The following is an 8,312-nucleotide window of genomic DNA, read 5'->3' as shown; positions in this document are numbered from 1 at the left end:
ATCCGAGTTCTCAGAACCTTTTTATTTGGTGGCCTGTGCTATAACTTTCCCAATGGCATACCTGAAAGGTATCATTGCCTTAAAATTACTGCCCACATAAAAATTAGTTAATATTTTTCAGAGGAATAATTTTTGAGATTTTTGCCAGGGTTTGGACCTCTGATTCTTTAAACTTTCCTAGATACATAGTCCTTCCAAAGAAAGAAATTTCTGGTCTACACTTCCTTCACCTATTCCCCCTACCAAGAATTCATCAAACTTCCAGGGTCAGTAAGACTTTCTTCTGCAGTTATTTCCTCAAATATCTAGGCTTTGCGAAAAATGAGGCAGCTTGCCCTTGAGATCCTTTTGAAAAGCAAGTAAGTTGAAGATGTTCCTTCTAAAATAAGTGATAAAATAAAAAAATAAAATTAAAGATGGCAGAATCAGTCTGATCTTTCTGTAATAGGAGTTATTTTGTTGTTTTGGACCAGGGCAAGAACATCTTTGCCAATAGTAATTCCGCGAAGCAGTTTGAATGGGAGTCTGAAAATATATTTTATTTTGTGCATATATTATAACAGAGAAATTAAATCCTAAAGTTGACTCACTAAATATTAGAAACATTTCTCTCACTCATCCCAAAAGACCTTTTCATTTGATAAGACAGGTTAAAAGGCAAATATCATCAGGGAATACAGATAAAGAGAATGAGCATGTACACACAAGCGTTAGTGGAAAGATATGAGTGCAAAAGCTCTAAGGAGGCCAGAAATTCAATTATGTATCTTCTAATATAAAAACTGAAATTCTAAATCACACATTTCTACTATCCCTAGAAGATAAAAAGAATTGAAAGCTGTGTAAGATATTATCAGGTCCAAACACTTCTGAATCTAGACAGGAAGATATTTAAATATCTCAGGGGATATCAAAGCGAAAATCTAAAATAGAATGACAAAGCAAGCTGACAACAGTCTTAGTGGGAACTGTATACTTCTTTTAGAAGACAAGTACAGGCAATTTCTGCTTAATGCCAGTAAAGTGTTCCTGACAATTAGCACCCATGCACAAAATTGTTAGTAGGACCTGGGCAACTTAATGAGATCCTGTCTCAAAATCTGATAAAAAGGGTTGAGGATATTACTCAGTGGTAGAATGCTTGCCTGGCATGTGCAAGGCCAGAGGTTCAATCCCTGGTATTGAAAAAAAAAAAAAAAAAAAGTTAATAGGAGTCTATTTCAATAAACATCAACTCCAAGTCTGAGTTACAGTCAGTAATGTTAGGATGTGAAATCACTATAAACATCATGCTGTATGCAGTCATGCTATAGGGCCTCTCTGCACCATGGACTCATGAGTCACGTTCCTATTACTGACTCTGTGGTATGCTTGTCAAGGCTTCTACACTGACTTTGTCATTCTGTCAATTTTATTTGTATTGCAACTCAAAGCTTTTCCTTCTCATCACTTTGATAAAAAAAATATTGCATTGAGTTTTAGGGACATAAATATACATTTTTGCCCACATACATACCATCCTAAAATAATGTATTGAGAAATAAATAAGTTTTATGAAGTTAGGAGTATTAAAAACCAAGAGGCATCCTATTGGGAAAATCTTAACTGAAGAGAGAATCAGCTTATGCTTATATTAGGAAATGTGATTTAAATTCATGGACTTGAACTGTATGAAACTCCCTTCCAGCCTCCTCTTAAAGGTACAGTGATTATAAATAAGATTTAGCTCTGGCCCCTAACTGTTATAATCAAGAATCATTCTAGAAGCTGGATACAATGACACATGCCTGTAATCCCAGGGGCTGAGAGGGTAGTGGGGAGTTGTCATTTAATGGTATAGAGTTTCAATTTATAACATGAAAAACTTCTGGAATTGGTTGCACAAAAATATGAATATACTTAATATTACTAACTAGTATAATCAAATAGTGAAGATGGTAAGATTTATGTTATGTGATTTTTACCACAATAAAAAGGGGAGGGATCATTCTAGGACCTTATCTTTAATGACTAAGAATCTTTACACCCAAGAAGAATCAGGAGCATATACACAAAAACTTAAGAAAATAAAATGTATAGTGTTAATATTTTGCATTAAGGAATCTTGCATATTTGCCACTGTATTTTCATGTAATGGATTATCTTTTAGCCTTGTAATTCAATTTTTGGATTGTACTTGTATAATTGACTTATGTTTGTGAGATTAAATTTAATTCTTACTAAATTTATGTACCTTCTTGAAAAATCTAAGGTGATTTGAAAAAATGTAGTCTGAAAGACTACATTTAGGTTAGACAATCACCTTGCTAAAAAAGAAAACTGAGCATTTTAACATAAGATGTTAAATGTAAAAAGAAATTTATTAAACTTAGATATTGAAGGGAATTTAATAAGATTCTAGATCCTCCTTTGAAGAGATTATAAAAATTTGCTAGACTCTAAAAATGAATTCAAAGACTATAAAGTGATTTAAAAACATAAAAAAGAGCCAGGTGTGGTGGCTTACATCTGTAATCCCAACTACTCTATAGGCCAAGGCAGGAGAATTGGAAGTTCAAGGTCAGCCTGAGCAACTTAGAAGTACACTGTCTTAAAAAGTAAAAAGGACCAGGAATGACGTAGCTTGGTGGTAAAGCAGCCCTGAGTTCAATCCTCAGTACTGAGAGAAAAAAAAGTAAATAAAATATTCATTTTTTTTAAAAAACCCTAACTACACCTTTCAATGGTCTCTTCTACGAACAAAAGCTGTCCTTGGGGACATCAAAAACTCACTATTACACTGATGATGATAATATTGAAAGTGACAAAGTTCTCTCCCTGACCAAAATCTAGCCAGGATCCTCTAAACTCTCTCAACTGGGCCTCAATCTGGCCAATAAGGATTTGAACAAACACTATCAGAGTTTCTAACAACTCAAGGCTGTGTCCTTAGGATGACCTTAGCCTTTGCTTAGAGTGCCTGCCTAAGAAAACCTAAGACTGCCAAAGAATTTACTGAAGATAAAAAGAATTGTCGCAGTTAACCCCTGAAGACGGGACCCCTGACTCCCAGCCTCTGTGGGAGGATGAGAGTTAGATAGGTTTCACATGTGCCACCCCTCCTCGTTCTGTGATGTTTTCACTTCCCCAACTCCACTGATCTCCAGCTCCTTCCCCTGCCCCATCTTTCCCTGCAGAGGGCCCAGTCCTTCAGTATGGTAGAAGGTAAGCTCAGTCCATGCTGGACTCTTCCTCATATTACTGATTAAAATCTGCCCTTTCTGAGGGCAGTGTTGCACTCTGTACTCCTATGATCCCAGTGGCTCGGGAGGCTGAGGCAGGATTACAAATTCAAAGCCAGCCTCAGCAACTTAGTGAGCCCTAATCAACTTAGCAAGACCTCAAAACAAAACATAAAAAGGACTGGAGATGTGGCTCATGGTTAAGTGTCCCTGGGTTTAATTCCTGGTACCAAAAAACAAACAAACAAACAAAAAACAACAACAACCAAAACTTCCCTTACCTCTTAAACTGGTAACCAACTTTATCTTTGGCAAAGGTAAAGAAGAGAAGGAGAGTTGGGTTGCAACAAGTTAACAAATAGTTCTTAACTACCACGGACATAGTGTAAGCAAATCAGGAACCCCATAGAATGGAAACAGAACTAAATCCAATGACTGTGGAGAGCTAAAAATGTAGAGTATTTGTCTCCCTATTTAAATTACATTGACTCCCTCTTGACAATTTTTAACCTCAGAGACTTTATTCATTTCTTTATTGTTTGACCAAAACACCAGAAGACAATTTATGCATTCTGGGGTACGTCTGAAACTGGGGACCAAGACTACAAGCAACCTTGATAATGAGCAGCCTAATTCTCTCTTCTTGGAAGCAGAGTTACTTATAATTTTGCTCAGGTGCAAATGCTGTTTGAAACTGACTCTGTCTCTGGCTCTTAAAGATTTTCCCACAATCAAAAATAGATTTTCTTTGCTTTTAAAGTAATCTGCAAAGCACCCTGCTCAGCAACATGTACATTTAATAATTTGGGAGGAAGATAACAAGGATAGCTTGGTGTGATACCGTTTTAATGAGCCCGTTTCTCTCTGAGTAGGCTCAGGGGTTTGGTGCAGATGAGGTATATTTTTAAGTAAGTCAGAATCACTTATTGATCACCTTCTGTGTGTAGATTGCTGTGTTAGTATCATTGACAATTTAAAAGAAGAGAAGGAAAAACCTTGGACTTCAAAGAGTTTCTAAGAGCCTTTTCAGAATATGGAACACTTCTGGGTAGGCAAGGCCAGGATAACATTCTGCACCCATGCATCAGCTTCAGGGCACCAGGTTACCCAGTAGAATGAGAGGAAAGGAAATGAGAACTAGAAGTTGGCTATAAAAATGAAATTGCCTCCAGAGCAATTCTTTGACAATAGTCAAATGGAACATACCAAGTTGAGACTAGAGAAATCCATCCAAAATTAGACCTCTTATTAAACACAGAATTCTTTGTGTTTCTTTTCCTGTGGTACTGTATGAAAGTGATGTTTGAAATAAGAAAGAAAATCACAGGCTGGACACAGGAACAGGCTCTGTAAATCTGTTGTTCTACCTAAACTCAAAGACTGGTAAATTTGCAGTTCTTACTGGACAGACATTCATGTGGATACCAAAATCTAGGTGAGTTTTTCTATCTGTCTTGAGAATTTGACTTGATTCAAAGAAAGTATTCTCTGGCTTTCTGCCTGCAGGGTATAGGGTTAGAGAGGTGTAGGCTGATCATATCTGGGTTTCATGGTCCAAGCTAGGGACCCAAAACATGAGATGCACAGGATCACATTTCTACTGATCATTACCAGCTCTCTTAGAGGGTCATCTATATCCGGCAAAAACTTTCTAATCTTAACTCTTGTGCCAATCTCTCTAAATGACATAACTTTACCAAGAATGGGGTCTTTGATAACCCCCCTGGGAAACAATTGATAGGAACAAAATTATTCATTTGAGAAGCACTTTAAGAAGGAAAGTGAATATTATCTCCAACCCAATTGGCAACATTTCTTGGCTGGTATTCAGAGGCCTGTAAGTGAAATTCTGAATCAAAAATTTCTTCACTAAGAGATTCTTTGGGCAAACATAGTGAACAATTAAGCAAACTCAAGTAAAAATAAATTAGACTTTTTCCCTAGTAAATCTCCTCCCTGCTTGTCCTCCAGTTGTGTCCTTAGATTGTGTCCCTCTCTTCCCCCTTTATTCTTTTCTCTCTCTCCTTCCACTCTCCCATATACTCCTTCTTCTTCTTCCCTGTTCCAGACCCTCATTCTTTTACCAACAACTCTACAAAGACCCTGACATACCATTTGATTCAAAAGATCCATTTCTCCCATGAACCAGGTAGGCAGGCAATCATGGAATTTAAACCTTGGACCCAAGGTGAATTAAAAGTTATGACTAAGTATTTTTCTAAACCCAGACAAGATCAGTGGTTATTCACAGATGAATTTTCAGAATTCTTTTGGGTGCATGTGGCCTAGATTACCTGACAAGAGCACAAGTTGGTCGGAACCTCAGATGCTAAATCCTGAGTGACAGAAGTTGATCTGACTAACCAGAAAGAGATCTATGCAGTCCCCCTTTAGATAAGAAACGTGAAGGCCAGAGAAAAGACTCATAAGAGGTCAAGGCCTCCTACAAGCCATACCTAGAGCATTAAAAAAAGGACCTTAATTGAATTACACCAAGAGAGGAAAGAAGGCACTGCAGGAAATTTTTAGCACTAGAAAACACCTCCAACAGTATTAGAAAGTTAAAGAGGCAACTGTGACAGCAGCCTTTCATCTTCGTTTGTCAAGGCAATTAAACCTGAAATTGAGGACACAATTAAAACACAGAAAATAGAATGGGACCCAGTCTATTACTGAAAACTATGACACCTGGCAGAATGCTCTGAAAGAGTTTGGAACTAAAAACAGACATAACATGAAGTAAACCTGTGGCCCTGCAGATAAAAGAGCTAAAGTAGATCATGTCCAACTGATCACCTGTTGACAAGGACACTTAGTATTGTAAACTGAAGGGACATAAAGAAAAAGATTATTCCATCTTCCTTAAGGAAAAAAAAAAAAAAAGATGAAGAAAACTCCTGCAGTCACATCAGTGAGGTGACCCCAAGAAGTAGAAAGCACCTAATATCCTCCATGACCCTTGACCACTCAAGGTGAAAGGACTACCAATAGAAGTGGTTAGTCTCATCAGTTCCTGGTAGATATGGCTGCCGCTTCTTCCATATTAAACTCTTGTCGACTTGGCTCAACCTCTTCCTCGGAGTAAATATAACACACAGGTGGTATATATTTAAAATATCCCACAGATTTATTTTTTCTTACTCTCAACCCTTAACATAAACCTTGGGCCCTTGACTGAAAACAGTTCCTTTTGCTATGTGATGTCACCCCAGCAAACTGAAAAGGGAAAAGATTACTCTGCAAAGGAGTATAAGATTAAATGCACACTGGGAAAACTCTTGATATTCTAGAGAACTCCTCTTCCTAATTTTTTTTTTTTTCTATTCTGGATGTGCTTTTGCCTTCTCCATTATATTTCAGACATCCCCAAGATAAGGATCATCATACTATACCTGGCACTTCGTGAGCTAAAACTTCCACTGACACAGGAAAAATAATTGGAGCAGAAACTTAAGTTAAATGGATCCTACCTACCATCAGACAAATTCACCAAAATCCCCTAAAAGCAGATGCAAAGGAAGGGCTCAAACCTACAGTTGAAGTCTTTGTATTAAAAGTTCTGCACACCAGGTCATGTAACATTCCCATTCTGCCAATAAAGAAATCAAATATACATCTATTTGTTTATGACCTCAGTACCAGCAACAAAATTGTTATCCCTTACTTGCTGGGACCTAATCCAAATATCATCCAGTCATCAATTCTGCTTGAAACCACTTGCTTCAGTACAGTGGATCTTTGCTCTAATTTATTTTGTGTGCCTCTAGACCAGGACAGTCAATATATTTTGCCTTCACCTAGGGACAACAATAATATGTGGACAGTCATGCCCCAGGGTTTATTGGAGCCCCCTTCTATATTTCACATATCCTCAAGTGAGACTTAAAAAGTCTTAATTTCCCATGTGATCTGGTCTTGACACAATATGTAGATGAGGTCAGACTTTGTTCAGAGAACAAGGAAGCCTGTAAAGTTTTCTGCTTACTTGTTCTCAGCCTCAGGAGAAAAGGGACATAAAGTTTCGAAAGATGTTACAATTTTGCCCAAACACAACTCATTATTTAAGATATGACCTAAGAAGGGAAAAATACTCACTCTCAAACTCCTAAAGATTATCCAGATTTATACTACAACCCTTACAAAATGGCAGTTAAACAGATTTCTAAATTTAACTGGATATTGGGTGTCAAATCCTTCTGAGTTTGGGATACCTATTTATAAAATGAAAATCTTGTGATACAGTTGGCTATGGAGTTGATTGAACAATCCACAATCAGTGAAGATTTACATTTCTAGCCTGCCCTGAATTGGTCTACCACTCACAAGTGACAGAATGACCAAAGACAGAGTTGAGAGCCTGCATATATCATCAAACAATAAATGCAATCCAACTCTGACCCCAAACTTGTGGGGCAATCAGCCTAGAACAATTATATCTTGATCAGTGACTGCAAGTTTTCCTAATTTTTACCTCAGTTTTTCAATTCAGGATGAACCAAAGAATGCTAAATGATGACTTTTGACAGCTAGGTCATATGGTGGCTCCATTCCTAATTTTTTGAGGAATCTCCATACTGCAAATCTGTATTTCAAAGGGATACAGTTATGTCAATACTATAGCTGCACAATGTACAATAACATACCTTTGGAATCAGCTAGGTGTTCATCAACAGATGAATGAATCAAGAAATGTGGTGTGTACACACAAAAGAGTCTTATTCAGCCATAGAGAAGAGTGAAATTATGGCATTTGCTGGGAAATGGATGAAACTGGAGAACATCAAACTAAGTGAAATAAACCAGATCCAGAAAGTCAAAGGTCAAATGTTTTCTCTCTTATGCATAAGCTAGACCAAAATAATGAAAAAGAAAGAAAATAAAAGGGGTGGAGGGGATTTCATGAAAATGAAAGAGAGACAAGTAGAGGAAGGGAATTTAGAGAGGAGGGAAGGAAAAGGGAGGAACCATGAAATGAATTTCACAAAATTTTCCTGTGTTCATATGTGAATATCAGTGAATTTCACCTTTGCATTTGTCCACAATGCACTTATTTTAAAAAATAAACTATAAATAGGAGAAAGATCAGTAAAG

Source organism: Sciurus carolinensis, chromosome 8 (genome assembly GCF_902686445.1).
Source record: "Sciurus carolinensis chromosome 8, mSciCar1.2, whole genome shotgun sequence".
Lineage (NCBI taxonomy): Eukaryota > Metazoa > Chordata > Mammalia > Rodentia > Sciuridae > Sciurus > Sciurus carolinensis.
Note: the sequence above shows the minus strand (reverse complement) of the source record.